We start from the raw sequence: 25,331 nt of genomic DNA, 5'->3' as shown, positions 1-25,331 counted from the left end.
AGTCTCCAGGAAATATGGGACTATGTGAAAAGACCTAATTTACGTTTGATAGGCGTACCTGAATGTGATGAAGAGAATGAATCCAAGTTGGAAAATACTCTTCAGGATATCATTCAGGAAAACTTTCCCAACCTGGCAAGGCAGGGTAATATTCAACTCCAGGTAATACAGAGAACACCACAAAGATATTCTTCAAGAATCTAATTGCACATAATTGCCAGAGGCACATAATTGCCGGATTTATTAGGGTTGAAATGAAGGAGAAAATACTAAGGGCAGCCAGAGAGAAAGGTCAGGTTACCCATAAAGGGAAACCTATCAGACTTACAGCAGATTTCTCAGCAGAAACCCTACAAGCCAGAAAAGAGTGGGGACCAATATTTAACATCCTTAAAGAAAAGAACTTTCAACCCAGAATTTCATATCCAGCCAAACTAAGCTTTATAATCGAAGGAAAAATTAAATCCTTTGTGAAAAAACAAGTACTTAGAGAGTTCACCACCACCAGGCCTGCTTTACAAGAGTTTCTGAAAGAAGCACTATACATATAAAGGAACAACCAATATCAGCCTTTCCAAAAATATATCAAAAAGAAAAGAACATTAACACAACAAAAAACTTACACTCACTAATGGGCAGAACAGCCAGCTAGCATCAAATGCCAGTATTAAAGTTATATATATATATTCTAATCGGATAAAAAGCCAAAACCCATTGGTATGCTGCATCCAGACCCATCTCACGTGCAACGATACACAAAGACTCAAAACAAAGAGAAGGAGGAAGATGTATCAACCAATCAGAGAGTAAAAATAAACAAATAAATAAAAAGCAGGAGATGCAATTCTCACCTCTGATAAAGTAGACTTTAAAGCAACAAAGAGCAAAAGAGGCAAAGAAGGACATTACATAATGGCCAAAGGATCAATGTAACAAGAAGAGCTAACGATTTTATAGATCAACGAGACAGAAAATTAACAAGGACATCCAGGACTTGAACTCAGACCCGGAAAAAGTAAACTTAATAAACATTTACAGAACTCTCCACTTCAAATACATAAAACATACATTACCATCTCACACCTATTCCATAAGTGACTACATAATTGGAAGTAAATCACTCCTCAGTAATCGCATAGCATTTCATAGGTTTAAATGAAATATTGGTTGGCTGCTCATTTGTTATTTTCTTCCCTTATTCCTTCCTGTTTACATCAAGTATAATTATTGGTATAAAAGAGGTTTTCAATACCCATTACTAAACTGCATTCTAGCCTGGGCAAGAAAGCAATACTCCCATTCTCTCTCTCTCTTTCTCTTCCTTTTTCCTCCTCTTCTTTATTTTTTCTTTCTTTCTTTCAAAAAAAAAAAAAAACTGAGACAATTTATTATGTAATAAATGCTCTTGAACAATTACATCTATTAATTACTTAAAATTTTTCTGCTTCCCATCCCTGCCATCTTGGGTTTAGTGGATTTCCCAAGTGAGGAATGCTTCCACCAAATAAGAACCTCAGCTGGCCATTTTATATTTCTATAATCATAGTGGGATAAAGCTTCTAATTTCTCCACATTCTTCCTAACATTTGCTATTTTAAAAAAAAGTTATTACCATAGCCATATCATTGTGGTTTACTTTGCATTTCTGAAATGGCTAATGTTGCTGATCATCTTTTCCTGTGTTTCTTGGCTGTTTATGTCTCTTCTTTGAGGAAATGTCTGTACAAGTCCTTTGCCCATTTTGTGATTGGGTTATTTGCCTTTTGCTATTGAAATGTAAAGATTTCTTTATGTAGGCCGGGCGCAGTGGCTCACGCCTGTAATCCCAGCACTTTGGGAGGCCGAGGCAGGTGGATCACGAGGTCAAGAGATCGAGACTATCCTGGTCCATATGGTGAAACCCCGTCTCTACTGAAAATACAAAAAATTAGCTGGGCATGGTGACACATGCCTGTAATCCCAGATACTCAGGAGGCTGAGGCAGGAGAATTGCCTGAACCCAGGAGGCGGAGGTTGCGGTGAGCCGAGATTGCGCCATTGCACTCCAGCCTGGGTAACAAGAGCAAAACTCCATCTCAAAAAAAAAAAAAAAAAAAAAAAAAAAGATTTCTTTACGTATCTGAATACTAGACCCCTGATCTATAATTGACAAGTATCTTCTACCATTTTATGAATTGTCTTTTCACTGTACTGATAATGTCTTTCCATGCACACCAGTTTTTAATGTGCTGAAGTTCAATTTTTTTCTATTAGATCTGTAATCAGACCCAGGGCATGATCAGGAAAATGAGGACAGGAGATGTGCAGGGGCTAGACCATCTGCCCTCTCGGGTGGCTGGAGGTCTCTCCTCAGCAGAATACTTCCCCTCTGACCTATGACTGCTGGAAATCAGCTCCCATCTCTAGAATCATCAAGGTGATGTGTCCTTTATCTTCACAAGTGCTTTACATTACAGAAAGTTTAGCATACAGGGACTGTGAGCATGAGTATTTGTGCTCTGTGTGTGTGTGTGTGTGTGTGTGTGTCTGTGTGTGTGTACTTTGTGTATGTGTGGTAATTTTTATTAAGGAGGCCAAAAGGAACAAGATAATGCAGACCCCACCCCTTACATACCAGAGCTCTTCCACCTCTGCATCACAAGGGTAGCCACCACAGCTCCAGTGCCCACAACTCCGAAGAGAACCAGGCCAGCAATGGTGCCCACAATGGGGAGGGTGGGCTGGAAGACTGCTCTGGGAAAGGAAGAGAAGGTGAGGGGCTCTAATCTCAGGGCCTCAGCCATGACCCTCCTGAAGGTCTCCAGAACTGCTCCTGCTTTTCTTGAGAAGAGACTCCACCCCTCATCACCTGCTTACCCCATCTCAGGGTGAGGGGCCCGGTAGCCCCTTGTGCTGCACATGGCTTGTGAATCTCTGCTCCTGTCTCTGCGGCTAGTGTGACTGTGCAGTCGAATTTTAAATTTTCTTTAATTAATTTCAATAGCCACTTGTGACTAGTAGCTATCATATCTAACAGTGCATACTAGAGTGTTCTTTTTAATCTCCCCAAAGATACACTTTGTAACATACAGATTGATATATATCAAAGTTACTTCATAAGGGAGCCATGGATTTGTCTACGGGTCTTAGATATAACATTAAAATACAGTATGCTCAAGAAATTTTAATGAATGTGTTTTATTTTATTTTGTTTTTCAGACAAAATCTCACTCTGTCAACTAGGCTGGAGTGCAGTGGTGTGATTAGAGCTCACTGCAACCTTGACTTCCTGGGTGCAGGTGATCCTCCCATCTCTGCCTCTCGAGTAGCTGGGATTACAGGCATGAGCCACTGTGCCCAGCTTAATGTGTATTTTAACAACCATAGTGTTCAGACATTAACCAGAACGTGACATCACTTCAAAGTCTCAAGTTTTCAGAAATGTATATCCCTGTTGCCAACCCACATCTGTATTTCCTTGGAAATCTGGCATAATGTTTTCTTTAACTTAGTGAACACTAAGGAGGCAAATAACCCTTCACTTATCCCAAGAGAAAGTATTTATCAATGCCACATATATCAAGTGCTCTACAGACACCATAGACACTTTTCCAAAATTATGAAACAAGGAATTTAAACCTTAGAATTCCATCACATTAGTATACTTTACCTCCCTGCAACTTGGAATAATTGTTTCCTTTTCACCCTAAGATGACTCTTTCCTCATTGTCTCACCTAGAAAAATTCTAGGTGAAAATATGTGTGAGGTTTTTACAATTATGAAGGATTTCCTAAGCATAACCAAAGTGCGGAAAGCCATAAAGAATGATGATGATTGATTTGACTAATTACAAGTTTTAAAATCTGTCATTCACAAGCACATAAATATACAAACCCATTCCCTTAACCAGCCTCAAAGACATATAAGAAGTAAATAGACAAAGTAGTAATAATGTGTGAATACCCTTCAGCCAAAGACCGCCGGGAGCACACCTTAGGTGAAGAAGTTGACTTTACCGCTTATTGCACTGAGGGAGAACGCACACCTTGGAGAATTCCCAGGTGTCTCAGTAAGAGCATATTAGAATGAACCAATTATAAGATTTGGGCTTTGGTAGGTGTTTCAAATACCCAACGGATTTGGATGACTGAGGGATGACACAGAGAGGCCGATGCCACTGAAGGAAGAGCTAATTACCCACAGATGCAGGAGCACAGCACAACAGGCAGGGCCACAGGGAGCAGCACTAGGGCCAATCAGGTGGAGCAGGAGGGGAAGGTATGGGTGAAAGCCTCTGTTGCGGTTTTGAAAGGAAGAAATGAGCAAGGTGGGGTAAGCAGTGTAGATGTTTTATTTGGTCCTAAAAAGGAATGAATCCTGATACATGTAACTACATGGATGAATCTTGAAAACACTCTGCTATGTGAAAGAAGTCCATCACCAAACACCATCCATTATATTATCTGTTTATATGAAATGTCCATAAAAACTAAATCTCTAGGGACAGAGAGTAGATTTCTTGTTGCCTAGGACTGAGGAGGTAGGTGTTAGAGGGAAATGGAGACGACTGCTTGGGAATAAATGGGTATGGGTTTATGAAAATGTTCTAAAATTGATTGTGACGATGATACTAAAAACCACTGAGTTCAAATGGTTGAATAACACATGTGAATTTTATCTCAAGAAAACCATTCTAATAAAAAGTGATGGCTCACATGAAATGAAGGAGAGATACCAGAAACTTTATAACAGATTGTGGAGACAGAGATTGAAAAGCTCAGAGCACTGAGCAGTGAGCTTGCTGGCATAGACGGATGTGCTTTGTAGAAGTGGACAGCCCACCAGGTGACTATTTCTATGGAAGAGCCAAAGGGCACTCTACTAAGCAATAAGAAATAAGCAGGTGAACAGGGTATTAACCTCATTTTGTCTGTCGTTTGCAGGCTGGAACTGACTCTAGGAGATGATGTTAAAGAACTTGTGTCCCTAGCAGCAAAGGGAACAGTAGAATCCCAGGAAGCCAGAGGCCAGGTAGCAGCAAGGCAGAAGCAAAGTGGGCCAAACTTCCAAGACTTAAAAGATGCAAGAATTTGGTTCCATCATATAACAGTTTAATTCACTGATTTAGTTCTTGCAGTAATTGGACGGATAATTGCAGATGAAAATAGACTAATTCAGACTCACCCAATAATTAGTTGCAACTTCGGGCCAGGCATGGTGACTCATGTCTAAAATCCCAGCACTTTGGGAGGCCGAGGTAGGCAGATCACCTGAGGTCAGGAGTTCGAGACCAGCCTAACCAACATGGAGAAACCCCGTCTCTACTAAAACTACAAAATTAGCCAGGCATGGTGGCACACGCCTGTAATCCTAGCTACTCGGGAGTTTGAAGCAGGAAAATCGCCTGTACTCGGGGGGCTGAGGTTGCAGTGGGCTGAGATCGTTCCACTAAACTTCAGTCTGGGCAAAAAGAGTGAAACTCCATCTCAAAAAAGAAAAAAAAAGTCGCAACTTTATTAACTGGTCTCAATATGATTTTTTTTTTTTTTTTTGAGACAGGGTCCCATTCCGTCACCCAGGTTGGAGTGCAGTGGTGAGATCCCAGCTTACTGCAACCTCCGCCTCTGGGGATCAAGTGATTGTCATGCCTCAGCCCCTTAAGTAGCTGAGACTACAGGTGCAAGTAACCACACTCAGATATTTTTTGTATTTTTTGTAGAGAGGATGTTTCACATATTGCCTAGGCTGGTTTCAAACTCCTGAGGTCAAGTGATCCACCTGACTTGACCTCCCAAAGTGCTGGGATTAGCTGCATGAGCTACCTTGCCCGGCCAGAATGTTATATTTTTAGTAGATCAGATTTATAGAGAGTCTTATTCATTGTATAAGACTGTTGATCTGTCTAAATGCATTATTTTCAATACATATGAAAAAGAAGGCCAAAGGCTATTTATATTCACCAAAACCAAAAAACTCTACATTTTAAATTTTATCCCCAGGACACATTACATATCCTGCTCGCTACCATCATATAAAGGAACTGACCCATCTGAATATTTCTCAGAACTTCAAATTTGTTCACTGTGTTAATGACATGTATTAAAATTTGATGAGCAAGAACTGGAATATACTCTGCAAGTTTTCATAGCACAAATGCATTCCAAAGGGTGGTGAACTATACAAAGATTCAAGTGTCTGCTGCATTGGTGACGTTCTGAGGAATCCAGTGATCTGTGGCATGAGGGACCATCTCCTCAAAAGTATAAGAGGAAGGTCATGTGCGGTGGCTCACTCCTGTAATCCCAGCACTTTGGTAGGCCAAGGCAGTCAGATCACTTGAGGTCAGGAGTTTGAGACCAGCCTGACCAACATCGTGAAACCCCGTATCCACTAAAAATACAAAAATTAGCAGGGGGTGGTGGCGCCCATCTGTAATCCCAGCTACTCAGGATGCTGACATGAGAGAATTGCTTCAACACAAGAGATAGAGGTTGCAGTAAGCCAAGATCAAGTCACTGCACTCCCATGGCAAAAGAGTGAGACTAAGTCTCAAAAATAAGTAAATAAATAAATAAACAAACAAATAAGACAAATTACCAGGTTGCTGGCAAAATAGCTGAATAGGAACAGCTTCAGTGTGCAGCTCCCAAAGAGATCGAAGCAGAAGGCAGGTGATCTCTGCATTTCAGCTGAGATACCCGGTTCATGTCATCGAGATTGGTTGGACAGTGGATGCAGCCCAAGGAGCACGAGCCAAAGCAGTGTGGGGCGTCGCCTCACCCGGGAAGTGCAAGGGGCCGGGGAACTCCCTCTCCTAGCCAAGGGCAGCCATTGGGGACTGTCCCCTGCACTCCAGCCCAGATACTGTGCTTTTCCCATGGTCTTCACAACCTGCAGACCAGAAGATTCCCTCTGGTGCCTATAACACCAAGGTCCCAGTTTTCCAGCACAAAACTAGGTGGCTGTTTTGGAAGACACTGAGCTAACCACAGCAGTTTTTTTTCTCATACCCCAGTGGGGCCTGGAACGCCAGTGAGAAAGAACCGTTCACTATCCTGGAAAGGGGGCTGAAGCCAAGGAGCTAAGTGATCTGGCTCAGCGGCTCCCACCCCCACGAAGACCAGCAAGCTAAGATCCAGTAGCTTAAATTCTTATAGCCAGCACAGCAGTCTGAACTCCACTTGAGACATTTGAGCTTGGTGGGGGAGGGAGGAGGGTGTCCACCATTGCTGAGACTACATTAGGTGGTTTTAACATCAGTGTAAACAAAGTCACTGGGAAGTTCAAACTGGGTGGAGCCCACAGTAGCTTAGGAAGGCCTCTGCAGGCAGACTGTGTCACTAGACTCCCACCTCATGGGGCAGGGCATCTCTGAAAAAAAGGCAGCAGCCCATCAGGGATTTATAAATAAAGCCCCCACCTTCCTGGGACAGAGCACTTGGGTACAGGAGGCTGTTGCGGGTTCAGCTTCAGCAAACTTAAATGTCCCTGCCTGGCAGCTCTGAAGAGGATGGAAAATCTCCCAGCACAGTTTTCCAGCTCAAATAAGGGACAAACTGCCTCCTCAAGTGGCAGTCCTGACCCCCATGAATCCTGACTGTGAGACACCTCCCAGTAGGGGCCAACAGACACCTCACACAAGAGAGCTCTGACTGGCAGCTGGTGGGTGACGCTCTGGTACAAAACTATCAGAGGAAGAAACAGGCAGCAATCTATGCTGTTCTGCAACTCCCACTGGTGATTTCCCGGCCAGCAGGGTATGGAGTAGACCTCCAGCAAACTCCAGCAGACCTGCAGCAGAGGGCCCTGACTGTTAGAAGGCAAACTAACAAACAGAAAGAAATAGTCTCAACATCACCAGAAAGGACATCCACTCAGAGACCTGTCCCAAAGGTCACTAACTTCAAAGACAAAAGTAGATAAATCCACAAAGATGGGAAGAAACCAGCACAAAAAGACTGAAAATTCCAAAAACCAGAATGCTTCTTCTCCTCCAAGGGATCACAACTCCTCACCAGCAGAGGAATAAAACTGGACAGAGAATGAGTTTGACAAATTGACAGAAGTAGGTTTCAGAAGGTAGGTAATAAGAAACTTCTCTGAGATAAAGGAGCATGTTCTAACCCAATACAAGGAAGATTAAAAACCTTGAAAAAAGGTTAGATGAAACGCTAACTAGAATAACAAGTTTAGAGAAGAACATGAACGACCTGATGGAGCTCAAAAGGACAGCACAAGAACTTCATGACACATAAACAAGTTTCAATAGCTAAATCAACCAAGCAGAAGAAAGAATATCAGAGATTCAAGATCAACTCAATGAAATAAAGCAAGAATACAACATTAAAAAAAAAAAGAGTGAAAAGAAATGCACAAAGCCTCCAAGAAATATGGGATTACATGAAAAGACCAAATCTATGTTTGATCGGTGTACCTGAAAATGATGGAGAGAATGAAGCCAAGTTGGAAAACTCTCTTTAGGATATTATCCAGGAGAACTTCAACCTAGCAGGGAAGGCCAACATTCAAGTTCAGGAAATACAGAGTACACCACAAAGATACTCCTTGAGAAGAGTAACCCCAAGACACATAATCATCAGATTCACCAGCATTGAAATGAAGGAAAAAATGCTAAGGGCAGCCAGAGAGAAAGGTCAGGTTACCTACAAAGGGAAGTCCATTAGACTCACAGCGGATCTCTTGGGAGAAATCCTATAAGCCAAAAGCAAATGGGGGCCAATATTCAACATTCTTGGAGAAAAGAATTTTCAAGCCAGAATTTCATATCCAGCCAAACTAAGCTTCATAAGCGAAGGAGAAAGAAAATCCTTTATGGACAAGCAAATGCTGAGAGATTTTGTCACCACTAGGCCTGCCTTACAAGGGCTCCTGAAGGAAGCAATGAACATGGAATGAAACAACCAATACCAGCCACTGCAAAAACATACCAAATTGGAAAGACCATAGACACAATGAATAAATTGTATCAACTAACGGGCAAAATAAACAACTAGCATTATAATGGTATGATCAAACTCACACATAACAATATTAACTTTAAATGTAAATGGACGAAATGCCCCAATTAAAAGACACAGACTGGCAAATTGGATAAAGTGTCAGCACCCATCAGTGTGCCATATTCAGGAGATGATCTCACGTGCAAACACACACATAGGCTCAAAATAAAGGAATGGAGGAATATTTACCAAGCAAATGGAAAGCAAAAAATTTTTAAAAAGCAGGGTTTGCAATCCTAGTCTGTGATAAAACAGATTTTAAACCAAGAAAGATCAAAAGTGACAAAAAAAAAAAGGCATTACATAATGGTAAAGGGATCAATGCAACAAGAAGACCTAACTATCCTGAATATATATACACCCAATACAGAAGCACTCAGATTCATAAAGCAAGTTCTTAGAGACCTACAAAGAGACTTAGACTCCCACACATTAATAGTGGGACAGTTTAGCACCACACTGTCAATATTAGACAGATCAACGAGACAGAAAATTAACAAGGATATCCAGGACTTGAACTCAGATCTGGACCAAGTGGACCTAATAGACATCTACAGAACTTTCCACCCCAAATCCACAGAATATACATTCATCTCAGAACCACATCACACTGGTTCTAAAATAGACCACATAACTGGAAATGAAACACTCCTCAGCAAATGCAAAATAACGGAAATCATAACAAACAGTCTCTCAGACCACAGTGCAATCAAATTAGAACTCAGGATTAAGAAACCCACTTAAAACCACACAACTACATGGAAACTGAACAACCTGCTCCTGAATGACTACTGGACATATAACAAAATGAAGGCAGAAATAAAGATGTTCTTTGAAACCAATCAGAATAAAGACACAACCTACCAAAACCTCAGGACACATTTAAAGCAGTGTTTAGAGGGAAATTTATAGCACTAAATGCCCACAAGAGAAAGGAGGAAAGATCTAAAATTGACACCCTAATGTCACAGCTAAAAGAACTGGAGGAGCAAGAACAAACAAATTCAAAAGCTAGCAGAAGACAAGAAATAACTAAGATCAGAGCAGAAGTGAAGGAAATAGAGACAGGAGAAACTCTTCAAACAAGCAATGAATCCAGGAACTGTTTTTTTGAAAAGATCAAAAAAATAGATTGCTAGCCAGACTAATAAAGAAGAAAAGAGATAAGAATCAAATAGATGCAAGAAAAAAATGATAAAGGGGATATCACCACTGATCCCACAGAAATACAAACTACCATCAGAGAATACTGTAAACACCTCTATGCAAATAAGCCAGAAAATTAAGAAGAAATGGATGAATTCCTGGACACTTACACCCTCCCAAGACTAAACCAGGAAGAAATTGAATCCCTGAATAGACCAATAAGAAGGTCTGAAATCGAGACAGCAATTCATAGCCTACCAACCAAAAAAAGGCCAGGACCAGATGAGTTCACAGCCAAATTCTACCAGGAGTAAAAAGGGAGCTGGTACCATTCCTTCTGCAATTATGCCAAACAATAGAAAAAGAGAGAATCCTCCCTAACTCATTTTGAGGCCAACATCATCCTGATACCAAAAACTGGCAGAGACACAACTAAAAAAAAACATTTCAGGCCAATATCCCTGATAAACATCGATGCGAAAATCCTCAATAAAATGCTGGCAAACTGAATCCAAGAGCACATCCAAAAGCTTATCCCTCAAGATTGTCAGATTCATACATGGGATGCAAGGTTGGCTCAACACACACAAATCAATAAAAGTAATCCATCACACAGCCAGAACCAAAGACAAAAACCACATGATTGATGCAGAGAAAGCCTTTGACAAAATTCAACAGCCCTTTATGCTAAAACTGTCAATAAACTAGGTACTGATGGAACGTATCTCAAAATAATTAGAGCTATTTCTGACAAACCCACAGTCAATATCATACTGAATGGGGAAAACTGGAAGCATTCCCTTTGAAAACTGACACAAGACAAGGATAAACTCTCTCACCACTCCTATTCAACATAGTATTGGAAGTTCTGGCCTGGACAATTAGGCAAGAAAAACAAATAAAGGGTATTATTAGGAAAAGAGGAAGTCAAATTGTCTCTATTTGCAGATGACATGATTGTATATTTAGAAGACCCCATCATCTCAGCCCAAAATCTCCTTAAGCTGATAAGCAACTTGAGTGAATTCTCAGCATACAAAATCTATGTGCAAAAATCACAAGCATTGCTATACACCAATAACAGACAAACAGAGAGCCAAATCAGGAGTGAACTCCCATTTACAACTACTACAAAGAGAATAAACTACCTAGGAATACAACTAACAAGGGATGTGAAGGACATTTTCAAGGAGAACTACAAAATACTGTCAAAGAAATAAGAGAAGACACAAACAGATGGAAAAACACTCCATGCTCATGGTTAGGAAGAATCAATATAATGAAAATGGCCATACTGCCCAAAGTAATTTATACATTCAATGCTATCCCCATAAAGCTACCTATTGACTTTTTTCTTAGAATTGGGGGGTAAAAAATCCTTAAACACCATATGGAACCAAAAAAGGGCATGCATAGCCAAGAGAATCCTAAGCAAAAAAAAAAAGCTGAAGGCCATCACACTATCTGACTTCAAACAATGCTACAAGGTTACAGTAATCAAAACAGCATGGTACTGGTACCAAAACAGAGATATAGACTTGTGGAACAGAACAGAGGCCTCAGAAGTAACACCACACATCTGTAACCATCTGATCTTTGACAAATCTGACAAAAACAAGCAATAGTGAAAGGATTCCCTATTTAATAAATTGTGTTAGGAAAACTGGCTAGCCATATGCAGAAAGATGAAACTGAATCCCTTCCTTATACCTTATACAAAAATTAACTCCAGATGGATTAAAGATTTAAACTAAGACCTAATGCCATAAAAACACTAGAAGAAAACCCAGTGGCCCTGTCCACACTTGCCTCCTCACAACCTTCTCCATCCCCACCGGCAACAAACTCAGCACAGCGAACACACAGATTCTAGAAGGTTCTCAGGTCTTTATTTTCTCGCCCAAATTTTAGGAATTGACTTAATTAACCATCAACCTCTAAAGACAAATATTTAAGAAAACAAATTTATATTCAGATTCTCATTTTTAGTAAGAAAGTATGAGGTTGCAGCTCAGTGCACCATGAAGCTAAGACAGAGATGGAGACACCCAGCCCCACCTCTCTGGAACAGGAAAGATGACTGGGGAGGGAACACAGGTCAGCGTGGAGACAGGGGTCACAGTGGACACAGGCTGGGCTGTCTCTTCACCTCACCACATTATGCTAACAGGGATGCAGACACATTCAGATGCCTTTGCAGAAAGAGATGCCAGAGGCTCTTGAAGTCACAAAAGGGAGGCGTGAAGAAATCCCACATCTCAGTCACACACAAGGCAGCTGTCTCAGGCTACAGAAAACAATAGGTGTGATCAAATTCAGGTCAGTCATGGTAAGTGATGAGACTCTGAACTGCCCACCACACACTTGAAATGTACCAATCAAAGAATCCTCACTACACAGTCCTTTCCCTGCTGCCCCACCCCGTACCCACTTCAGACCCTCAAAATCTCACCTTTACAAGCTGTGAGAGACACATCAGATCCCTGGGCACTGTAGCTGCCTAGGGTAGAACAAAAAGAGGACCTGGTCACAGCCCACAGGAGATGTGGGACAGGAGGAGTTATGGGGTGGATGATCTCCTCCACACACCCGCCCCCACCATATACAGGCAGCCTGAGAGTAGCTCCCTCTTTTTCCACCTGTGGGAAGAAAATGTCCTGTGAGGGGACAGGAAGGAGGCAGGGCTATGAGATCTTAGAGGAGCTTCCTAGACTTGGAGGCTCCAAGAAACTTTCCTCCAAAAAAAGTTTCTAGCCAAGGTGACTACAGACCCAGGACAGAATAAGGAAACACGAGGAAAGCAGGTGTGGGTCCTGGATCAACTGCCCTCTTAAGGTCTGTCCTTAACAGAGACCTTCCCCTGATTCATGAATGCTGGAATCAGGACCCCAACACCACAATCATCAAGGTGATACATCTGTCCTTCATTGTTACATGTGCTTTACAAAATAAGAAGTACTGGCACACAGGGCCACAGGCTGGGTCGGCCCAGTGTGGATGGTGCTTTCCACTAATGAGGCAGGGAACACTTCTACCTGGGACTTGAAACCCTGAGTGGGACAAGAAAACCCAGACCCCACCCCTCACTCTTTCCCTACCTGAGCTCTTCCTCCTCCATATCACAGCAGTGACTACAGCTCCGATGACCACAGCTCCAAAGACAACCAGGTCAGCAACGATGCCCACGATGGAGATGGTGAGCTGGGAAGATGGCTCTGTGAAAGGGAAGGTGAAGGGCCATAACCCCCAGGCCTCAGCCCTGACCCTGCTGAAGGGCTCCAGACTGGCTCCTGGTTTCCATGATAAGAGACATGATGCCCCTATCCCCCTCTTACCCCATCCCCCTCCTTACCCCATCTCAGGGTGAGGGATTCAGGCAGCCCCTTGTACTGCACATGGCACATGTATCTCTGTTCTTCTCCAGAAGGCATCACCACAGCTGCCCACTTCTGGAAGGTTCCATCCCCTTTGGGCCTGGTCTCCACAGGCTCAGCTTCCTGAGTTTGGTCCTCCCCATCCCGCTGCCAGGTCAATGTGATTTCCGCAGGGTAGAAGCCCAGAGTCCAGCACCTCAGGGTGGCCTTATGGTCAGAGACGGTGTGGCGGGTTACTTGTGTCTTTGGGGGGTCTGATAGGAAGAGTCAGAAAATTCAGGCACTTTGCATCTCTCATGGGACACCCCAGCAGCACCTTGTAACTGTCCTGAGAATGGACAGGACACCTGGGGTGGGGAAGGGAGCACAGAACCCAGACACCAGCCTGGACACAAGCACCTGGGATAATCTCCTATTCCTTGGAAAGTTCTAGTCTCTGAGGGTGAAACAGCGACTTCTGGTGCTGGCCTGAGTGGAGGCCAAGGAACTCAGAAAAGCTGGAATCAGACCTTCAAACACATTGAGTGTGAGGCAGAGAACAAGGCCTGAGTGAAGAAATCACGGTGCCCCAAGGGTGCTGCAGGGGTCAAAGTGGACCCCTGATCAGTATTCCAGGGACTGTCTTCCCCTCCATTTCCTCAGAGGTCATCCCTTAATTGTCCTAGAGAGCAGAGGGGCCCTCAGAGGAAACTCAGGAAAACTCATGTCATTCTCCATTCAAGGGAGGGCAATATTCTAGCGCTGATCCCATTTTCCCTCCCCTCCCCATGGGAGGTCATCCTGGGAGATCTACAGGAGATGGGGACGGCTCCCCACTGCCCCTGGTGCCAGTATGCTGCAGTGTCTCCTTCCCCTTGGCCAGGTATCTGCGGAACCACTTCAGGCATGTGCCCTCCAGGTAGGCTCTGAGCGCCTCCGTCTCATGGGCGGCCTCCAACTTGCGCTGAGTAATCTGAGCAGCCCTGTCAGCCGCTGTCCAAGAGCGCAGGTCCTTGTTCAGGGCGATGTAATCTTGCCTTCACAGGCATGTTGGTAATACCCGTGGAGGAGGCGCCCATCAGGCCCCAGGTCGCAGCCATAGGTCGTCTGGAGTGTGTGAGACCCTGGCCCCGCCCCAGCGGTCAGACCCATCCACCAAACCCCGCCCCCGCCTAGACCAAGCTGCGGGGATTTGGGCCTAAACTGAAAATGAAATCGGGTAAAGGCGTCTGGAAGCTCTCTAGGGTCAAGGATCTGGGCGGGTCCCGCAGCCTCAGTGTGGATCTCGACCAGGAGACTTGGGGCGACGCGGACCGTCCGTGGGGGATGAGAGGGGCCCGTGATCTGCGCCCAGGGCCGGGGTCACTCACCGGCCTCGCTCTGGTTGTAGTAGCCGCGCAGGGTCCGCAGGTTCCCTCGATGAGTCTGCGCGCTGGCCCTGAGGGTCAGTGTCTCCCGGCCCCAATACTCCTGCCCCTCGTGCTCCATCCACGGCGCCCGCGGCTCCCCTCTCCCACTCGCGGCGTCGCTGTCGAACCGCACGAACTACGTGTCGTCCACGTAGCCCACGGAGATGAAGCGGGGCTCCCCGCGGCCGGGCCGGGACACGGCGGTGTAGAAATACCTCATGGAGTGGGAGCCTGGGGGCGAGGAGGGGCTGAGACCCGCCCGACCCTCCTCCCTGTGGCCCCAGGTCCTGCGCCCCCGCCCGGCGGGTCCCTCGCTCCTCCCTGCAGAGGCCATTTTACTCCCGAACCCGCACTCACCAGCCCAACTCTCAGTCAGGGCAAGGGTTCCCGAGAGCAGCAGGAGGAGGGTTCGGGGCGCCATGACCCCATCCTCGGCGCCTGGGGAGAATCTGAGTCCAGGTAGGTGACCGGGGGCTTCAGAACCGGGACCGCAGCGACTCTGATTGGCTTATCTAGAAACCCGGCACCCAATGGGAGTGAGAACTGGAGAGGCGTCATGAGTATCCAGGAAGAAGAACCTGACAGGTTGGAAGAAGTGAAACTCGGGGGAGTGGGGACTCCCCAAAGCTGCGCCTCCCCAGTACAGACACGGCGCCTGAGACCCTGAGAGCCACGCCCGGGAACTAGGACTTTGTCCTAATCCCTCTTCTCCTACACCAAGCCTCTTTGTCATACTGTCTGCCTGAGTCGTGGCCAAGGATCTGTCTGTGGAAACCAGAGAGAGAACCCCCAGGCTGTGCCCAGCCCCTTCCCCTTCACTTCTCCTCCTGGAATTGCTGTCCCTGAACTAGACTCCTTGCCTCCCACTTCTTACCTCTCCCCTTGGACTCTTGTACAAGGAAATTCACCACGGGAACTTGATGCCAGAGGGTGAGCTTGCCCTGGAATGGAGGTGTAGAGACAGGGGTTTTCTCTTTAAACCTGGTGAAGTTTTTTCTGAAGGCACCAGATAGAGATTCTCATAGAGACCAGTTTCCTTTTTGTTTATTAATACAGTAGATAGCACAATATTGGTAATCCCTGAATGATTAGAATTCCAATCTGTAAAAGACCAATGTCAAAACAGCATTACAGTTAAACTTTCAAAGCTCTAAGTTTTACTTTCCTAGACTATAGATCTGTGACTCTGGATTGTTGCATTTAAAATTGTCTTCATTCCCTAGTTGGAGATTCCCTGTGTGAGTCCAGAATGTCTGAGAACAAAGCAGCATGTTTGTTACTGTATATTGCAACCGGGAGCCTGTAGTCATCACTCAAAGTTGCGAATGCTCCATGCAGTCCCAATGCTGTTCACCAACGCTCCAGCGCTGCCTGTTTTCGTGAACTATGCACATCTAAGCAGTGTGTATATTTTATTGGGACACTTGGTATTTCGTAACCCTTTTTTAAAATAATAAACAGGCCATTAGTTTTTAGGAAGTCCCACAAAATGTATTAAATACGAATGCAAAGAACTCTCTGCTAGGCACCTCCACTGCTTTAGAGTTCTTTCCTCTCTCCTTTTCCTCACCTCCTGCTTCTCCAGCCCTTCTCTCTGGCCCTGTCATCCCTCACGCCCTTCTCTCCCCTTAGTCCCCACCACCCTGTCACTCCTGAATTGCGGCACTGACACTGTCCCTCACTTCCTGCCCATGTCTGTCCTCCCCACAGTGCTCAGCAGTCCTGCTAATGTGACTCAGGTCGTGTCCCTTCTTCACTTACAATGGTTGGATTTTGGTCTACCATCTTGCTACATGTTTTCAATTTGTCTCCTATCTTTTTGTTTCTTTTCCTCCTTTGCTACTTTCTTATGTGTTAAGGAAACATTTTTCAGTTTATGGTTTTAATTCTCCTAGTGGCTTTTTCTTTTTCTTTTTCTTTTTTTTTTTTTGAGACGGAGCTTTGCTCTTGTTGCCCTGACTGGAGTGCAATGGATGGCGCGATCTCGGCTCATCGCAACCTCCACCTCCCTAGTTCAAGCGATTCTCCTGCCTCAGCCTTCCCGAGTAGCTGGGATTATAGGCACACGCCACCACACTTGGCTAATTTTGTGTTTTTAGTAGAGACAGGGTTTCTCCATGTTAAAACATGCGCTTTGAACTAAGAGACTCCCCAAACAGGCTTTGTGAGCAACATGGCTGTTTATTCACCTGGGTGCAGGTGGGCTAAGGCTAAAAAGGCCGTTAGCGAAGGGCGGTGGGATAGGAGTTAGTTTTATAGGTTGGGGAAGATCTTTGGGGAGGGGGCAGGAGTGTTATGGGGTAAGATCAGTTACAGTGGTGGGGGTAGGGGCAAGGAGTATACATTACTATATGTTCAGTTACAATGGCAGGTGGGGTAAGGCGTAAGAGTAAGATAGCAGGGTAGGGTGAGAAGTATTCAAAATATTATAAGAACAGTTAAGATGGCAGGGTGGGGTGAGGGGTATTAACATTATCATAATAACAGTTAAGATGGCAGGGTGGAGTGAGAGGGAAGATTATATCCTGGGGAAGCTCACATCCTGGGGAAGCTCAGCTGGGCTATCAGGAATAATGGTGAATGCAGGTGGGGATGAGGGGCAGGGCGGGTGAGGGGGAAGGGAGTGGGGAGTTGGAGGTAGGAGGTGGAGGGGTGGGTGTGATCAGCCGAGGGAGGCAGGACTTCAGACTTTCTGGATCCAGGCTTGCATATGGAGACCTCCATGTTGGTCAGGCTGGTCTCTGAACTCCTGACCTCAGGTGATCCGCCCACCTCAGCCTCCCAAAGTGCTGGGATTACAGGTGTAAGCCACCACTTTTCTTTACACTCATGTTTTTATTGTTGTAAGAATGGAAACTCAATTCCTTGACTTTCCACAGTGAAGTTCAGGTAATTTTAAAATACATCCAGCAAAATAAAGGACACTTCAAATGGTATAGTTTCATTTAACCTATCATTATGCTATTACTGTTATGTATATTACATTAACATACATTATAAACTCAACGATACAGTGTAATACTTTTTGTTTTAGGCAAACAGCCATATGTCTTCAGGAAATTAAGAAAATGAGTGCATATGTGATATGTGTCTGTGCATAATTTCTCTTGTTAGTTGTTCCTTTCTGTATATCTGGGTCACAATCTAGTACCACTTACCTTCAACATGAAGAACTTCCTTTAAAATTACATGCAGTACAGGTCCCCTAGGAAATAAATTTTATGGTTTTGATAATTTAAAAATGTTTTTATTTTTCCCTTTTCATCCCTTTTTTTGCTTATTAGGGCATTTACATGTAATAAAAGTCACCAGTTTTAGCTGTGCTTTTGGTGAATATTGGTAATTATTTATATTCGTGTGATTATCACACTGCCCAGTAGAGAAACAGCAATTGCAAAGAACCCCCTGCTGGCTTCCTCAACTGCTTTAGAATTCTTTCCCCTGCTCCTTTTCCTCACTTCCTGCTCCCTGGCCCTTTTCTCTGCCCCTCATTCCTCACACCCTCCTCTCTTTTTACTTCCTACTGCCCAGTCACTTCTGAATTGTTACTGCTATGAAAAAGGACTTCAGAATTCCCAGAGGAGTCTTTCAGCCTCTTTCCATGGCTCTTTCTGCCCTTTCAAAGCACAACCAGAGACATCAGAAGTGAAATTGTACACAAATATTTGGTGTTTTCGAAAATCATTGAAATTTCTGCAAGTGCCAAAGTTACATTTTTGGCAACTCCATCAAAGCCAAGTGTGCCCAGGACAGTCATCACAGGCCCTGGACTCTCATTCTGGTTGGAGTCTATGAGAACTGTATTCACCATTAAGAATTCTAGAGCCAGATCTTGCTACTCCACAGTTGCCTCATGTTGCAAGACAAGCAAATCTAGCCTGAGTCCTGTGGATTCCAGGGCTGCTCAGGAGGAACCTCCAATTCACGTGGGTAATGTCAGGCTCAGCTCCCTCTGCCCACTTAGCCCGCAGCCCCGTCCCAGAGGGCACCCAGTCAGAATCCAAGAGCAGCACAGCTGCGTCCCAGCATGGCCACAGGACCCAGGACAGAGGACCATGCTCCCCTCTCTCCCCAGCCAGTACCTCCCAGGCTCTCCCTCTGCTCCCAGCACATGGACAGGGCTCTGCGTGTGAGGGAGCCTCTGGGTCTTGAGTCAGACTCTGAGTCCATCGACCTTCCCAAAATCCATGTTGATATGACCGTTTTCTCCCTCAACTGACTGCACTTTCATCTAAGGGCAGAGAGAGGTTTCCAGGGCTAAACAGCAGGATCAGGTCTGGGGTTGACCCGCCCTCATACCCTTGTTACCAGAAGACCTAATCCCTCAGCCTCCAGGATGAGACCTTGGTCTCCTGTCCTGTCCTTTGTTCCTGCCACTGTTACTGCAAGTGGAGGCTGCTCGTCCCAGGAATCAGCGTGTGAGCGCCAACTCTGGGGTCCAGGGACAGCAGCCTTGGTCCAGGAAGAAGGGAGCCTCCAGGGAACAGAAGGGAGAAGAAATGGATTATAAGAGAACAAGGAATCATACCCAACACTGGAACTGTGAGTCAATTAAATCTTCTTTATAAAAAGAAGAAGAAAGAAAAAGGAAGAAGGAGAAGGAGGAGGAGGAGGAGGAGGAAGAGGAGAAGGAGGGGAGAAGAAGAAAAAGAAGTAGATGATAAAGAAGAGGAAGAGGAGAGGACGAAGAAGAAAGAAGAAGAAGGAGGAGGAAGAGGATGGGGGATGGGGAGGGGGAGGAGATTATGATGAAGAAGGAGGAGGAGGAGGAGTAAGGAGGGATGGGAGAAGGAAAGAAGAACAAGAAAAAAGAAGGAAGAATAGTGAGTCAGGGAGGAGAGAAAAACGGGAAGCATTCCTTTAGAAGGTGTGTGTGTGTGTGTGTGTGTGTGTGTGTGTGTGTGTGTGTGTGTAGAGCAGGAGGAAGTCCCTGGGGTCCTGAAGAAAAGATAGCTAAGGCCAGGCGCTATGGGGCCCAGGGTAATAATTCCAGGGATGTACTTTCTGAGCTAGGACTTTATTGCTACATCAGAGTGAGCCCCACGAGACCTGGGGTCACAGCACTCAGCTTGCTGAGTGGCTGCCTCTCATTGCCTTTGACAGCAGAAGCCACCATGCCAACAGTGTCACAGGCAGAGACGAGGTCCCTCTGCTGGAGCTGAGGAGATGTTGTTCTCAGAGGATGTGTGCATGACTTAAGTTGGAGTCTGAAGATGGTTGTGGGTTACAAAGAGCTCAACGAAGAGCCTGGTCCAAGCTTCTGACCCCTTGCCCTGGATTCTGAGGGCTTGAATCCTCCCTATTCCCAAGAGGTCTCAAGAATTCTTCTGTTAATCTCCTGCCCTCTGGGGGCAGCCAGTCACCTCCCTCACTTCCATACTCTAGGACTCAGGTGTCTGCCTCTTTCATTCTCCTGCGGCTACCCAAGTGCCCCTAGGCCCTGCTGTCTGCCAACCCTGACCCTTGAACTCCAGGATTTTGCCACGCCACCCACAGATTGCTGGATAATGTAGTGATTCTGTTTTTATATTTTTAAAAACTCTCCTTACTGTTTTCTACAGTGGTCATACTAATTTAACTTCCTATCAACTGTGTGTAAGAGTTCCATTTTCTCCACATCATCAGCATCTGCTTTGTTTGTTTGTTTGTTTTTTGTGTTTATTGTTTGTTTTATTTTTGTCTTTTTAGCTGTGTCTATTCTATCTGGGGTAAGAAAACGTCTCCATGGTTTTGATTTGCATTTCCCTCATGGTTAGTGATATCGAGCTTTTTTTTTTTTTAATGTACCCATTGGCCATTTATATGTCTTCTTTTGAGAAATGTCTGTCCATATCCTTTGCTCACTTTTTAATGTGATTATTTGTTTTTTTAATTCTTGAGTTGTTTGAGTTTCTTATATACTTTATATATTAGTCCCTTGTCAGATATATTGTTATATCTTCACTCTGTTGATTGTTTTCTTCGCTGTGCAGAGGTTTTTTAGTTTGTCTATTTTTGTTTGTGTTTTCTGTATTTTTGAAGTCTTAACCATAAAATCTTTGCCCAGACCAATGTCCTAGGATGTTTTCCCTAGGTGTTCTTCCAGTTGTTTTATAGTTTCAGGTCTTACATTTAAGTATATAATTCAACTTGAGTTGGTTTTTATATAGAGTTAGTGATAGGGATCTAATTTCATTCTTCTGCATATGGCTATCCATTTTCAGTGTGTTCTTGGCACCTTTGTTAAAAGTCAGTTAGCTATAAGCATATGAATTTATTTCTGGATTCTCTATTATGTTCCGCTGATTGACATTGATTAACATGTCTGTTTTTATGCTAATACCATTCTGTTTTGGTTACTATAGCCTTGTAATATATTTTTCATCTACCTTTGTTCTTTTTGTTCAGGATTGTTTTGGCTATTTCAGTTCCTTCTTTTATTTTTGGTTCCATAGGAATATTAGAATTATTTTTTCTAATTTGGTGAAAAATAACATTGGCATTTTTATTGGGATTCCCTTGAATCTCTAGATTACTGTGGGAAGTATGATCATTTTAATAATATTAATTCTTCTAATTCATGAGCATGGAATATCTTTCTGTTTGTTTGCATCCTCTTCTTTCTTTCATCAGTGTTGTATAGATTTCTTTTTAAGAGATTTTTTAGTTCCTTGCTTAAACTTTTTCGTAGGCATTATTTTCTAGCTATTGTAAATAGAATTGCTTTTTTTATTTCTTCTCAACTACTTCATTACTAATGTATAGACATTATACTGATTTTTGTATGCTGATTTTGCATTCTACAACTTTACTGAATTTATTTATCAGATCTAATAGTTCCTTAGTGGAGTCTTCAGGTTTTTCTAGATAAGGATCATATCATTGGCAGGGAGGGGAGAGAGGCTGAAGGTTAAGCTGATGGACAATGATTTAATGAGTCATGCATACAAAATATGGCTTCCATCAAAATCCAAAAGGACAGAGTTTGGAGAGCTTCTGGGTAGCTGAACACAGGGAGGCTTAGAGGAAGGTAAACAAGAACTCATCCATGTGCCAGGGAGGGTGGTTCATCCCAACTCAATGGGACAGAAGCTCCTGCTCTGGGGACCCTTCTGAACTTGCCCTATGTATCTGTTCATGTGGCTCTTTATTTGTATCTTTTAGAATACCTTTTAAAACAAACTGGTAAATGTATGTGAGTGTTTCTCTGAGTTCTGTGAGCTATTCTAGCGAATCAATCAAATCTGAGAAGTGAGTTGTGGGAACCCTGATTTATAGCAAGTCGGTTAGAAATACAAGCAAAATAACCTGAGGCTTGAGATCTACATCAGGAGTGGGAGGGGGACAGTCATAGAGACTGAGCTCTCAACCCATGGGATGTGATGCTTTATATAGGGAGACAGTGTTAGAATTGAGTTAGAGGACACCCAGCTGGTGTCCATCACAGAACCGATTGCTTGTTTGTTGGAGAAATTCCCTACATTTCATCAGAGAAGTCTATGTTGATAGTTGTTGTAGTGTGAGAGCAGGGGAAAAATGATTTGAGATTTTCCACTCAGAGTGGTTCTAAATGTTGAGTTGCTTTTAAATTTGACTTAGTAATGGCCTAACTAAATAGGGTTAGATGCGATAAATGTTTTGATATAATATAGAGGAAGGAACCAAAGACTGATGAAGACAGGAGTGTTGTAATAGATGTTCTGTGTGTGGCCCCCTTCATCCTCCCTGTCTCCCAAGAAACCAAAAAATACTCTCTCTGCAGCTTTAACAAATACTGGTTTGGAAGAGAGTGACTGCATTTTTCAATAGTTCTAAATGGCTATAATTGCAGACTTTCATGATGCTCAGGATTGTCTTGATGTCAGTGGAGATGAAGGGAAACCAGAAAGTCAGGAGTCAGAGGAAAGGGCTGTTTATCATAAGTTTTTTTTTCTTTTCTTTTCTTTTTTTTTTAGACAGAGTTTCACTCTTGTTGCCCAGGCTGGAGTGCAATGGTGCAATCTTGGCTCACTGCAACCTCTGCCTCCCTGGTTCAAGCGATTCTCCAGCCTTAGCCTCCCAAGTACCTGGGATTACAGGCATGCACCACCACTAAAAAATAAAAAATAAAAAAAGGTGCCACACACACACACACACACACACACACACACACACAAACTTGTGTTTTTAGTAGAGATGGGTTTCACTGTGTTGGCCAAGCTAGTCTTGAACTCCCAACCTCAGGTGATCCACCTGCCTTGGCCTCCCAAAGTGCTGAGATTACAGGCATAAGCCACCATGCCTGGCCTATTACTCTTATCATACATAATTTCTGGAGAGAAAAAGAAAAATTTCTAGGAAATAAACAAACAAAAACATCAAAATCATCAGAAAGACTTCGACACAAAAATGACTTCATTTATATGATCCCTGTCATTTTTTTTCCATATATCATAATGTATTTCTATCCTGTGGGGTGGGTTTTTTATTTTTTAAATTTTTGTTTGTTTGTTTGTTTGTTTTCAGAGTGAGACCCTGCCTCAAACAAACAAAAACCTTACAAGCTGCAGTGTAGTGACACAATCATTGCTCGCTTCAGCCTTGACCTCCCTATATGAAGCAATCCTTTAGCCTCAGTCTGCCAAGTAGCTGAAACCACAGGCATGTGCTACCATACTCAACTAATTTTTAAAAAAATCTTTCGTAGAGACAAGGTATGACTATATTGCCCAGACTGGTCTCAAACTCCTGGGTTCAAACAATTCACCCACCTTAACTTCCCCAAAATGCTGGGATTACAGGCCTGAGCCACCACACTCAGCCTCTATCCTGTGTTTTGATTCATCATCTTCTCCTAAGCCCTTTCCCAGCATCTGTAGTCTACCAAACATGCCATGATTAAATTATATCTCTATACCTTGATATAAACAAAAAATTAAATCAACAGTAAAGACAAATATGAAAAAGTAAGTTAGTACCAAAATTATTAACAGGATAACCTAAAACTATTTGGGAACAAAAATATTTCTTTTTCCTTTTGTTTTTCTTTTCTTTTCTTTTTTTTGTTTGTTTTTTTGAGTCAGGTCTCATTCTGTCACTCAGGCTAAAGTGCAGGCCCTAACATGGTTCACTGCAGCCTCCACCTCCCAAGGCTCAGGTGATCTTTCTGCCTCAGCCCCCTGAGGAACTGGGACTACAGTCATGCAATACCATGCCTGGCTCATTTTTGTTTTTTTTTTAGTAGAGATGGGGTTTTGTCAGGTTACCCAGGCTGGTCTCAAACTTCTGGGCTCTAATGATCCACCTACCTCAGCCTCCCACAGTGCTGGGATTACAGACATGAGCCACTATGCCCTGCTCCTTTCTCTTTTTTTAGCAACAGTTGATAGAATGGAAAATGTTTCTTAAAAGAAACACAAATATATCAAATTGAAAATTTTAAACTTCAAGTAACATACATGCACATACAGTCTTTCTTTGCTTGGTAGTGAGATAGCATCTGAGAAATGAGTCCTTAGGTGATTTTGTCATGTGTGGTCATCATAGCATGTCCTTACAGAAACCTCAATAGTATAACCTAATGCACATGTAGGCTACATGAAAAAGTCCATTGCTCCTAGGCTACAAACTTGCATAGCATGTTATTGTATGGAATACTGCAGCCAATTTAACACAATGGTAAGTATTTGTGGATCTAAATATGTGTAAACAAAGAAAAAGTATAGTAAAAATGTGGTAAAAATAAAAAAGATTTTTAAGATGGCGTATCTGTCTAGGACACGTACCATGAATGAAGCTTGCAGGATGGGAAGTTGCTCTGGGTGAGTCAGTGAGTGGGTGGTGAGTGAATGTGAAGGCCTAGGGCATTACTGCACACTGCTTAAACTTTATAAACACTGTACACTTAGGCTACGCTAAACTGATTTTAATAATTATTTTCTTTCTCTAATAATAAATTAGCTTATTAATTAATAATAACTAATAATTTTATTATTAGTCATTAATAATTAATAACTAATTGATAAATTAGTTACTGTAGCTTTCTGTAACCTTTTAACTTTATAAACTTTTTAACTTTTCTACTCTTTTGTAATATCACTTAGCTTAAAACATCAACACATTATACAGCTCTACAAAAATATGTTTCTTTATATTCTCCTTCTAGAAGCTCATTCCTATTTTTTAAAATCTTTTAATCTTTTTTGGTAAAAATAAAGACATACATTAGCCTAGGCTGACACAAGGTCAAGATCAACGATATCAATCATCTTCAGCCTTCATATCTTGTCCTACTGGAAGACTTTCAGGGGTAATAACACTCATAGAGCTGCCATCTCCTATGATAACAATGCCTTCTTCTGGAATACCTCCTGAAGTGCCTGGCTGAGGATATTTTAAGTTAATTTTTTGATATATAGAAGGATCACACTCTAAAATAACAATAAAAACTATAGTAAATACATAA

The 25,331-nt window shown here is 43.2% G+C and overlaps 1 pseudogene; it reads right to left on the bottom strand.

Moving 5' to 3' along the window:
• Positions 1 to 2,633: 2,633 nt before the first annotated feature.
• LOC105728060 (class I histocompatibility antigen, Gogo-B*0101 alpha chain-like) lies at positions 2,634 to 15,344 on the bottom strand (annotated as a pseudogene).
• Positions 15,345 to 25,331: the final 9,987 nt, after the last annotated feature.

The sequence above is a fragment of the Aotus nancymaae genome, unplaced genomic scaffold, assembly GCF_030222135.1.
Source record: "Aotus nancymaae isolate 86718 unplaced genomic scaffold, 86718_ANA_hifiasm-v0.15.2.pri h1tg000027l, whole genome shotgun sequence".
Classification (NCBI taxonomy): domain Eukaryota; kingdom Metazoa; phylum Chordata; class Mammalia; order Primates; family Aotidae; genus Aotus; species Aotus nancymaae.
This window is presented reverse-complemented; position numbering and strand designations above follow the sequence as displayed.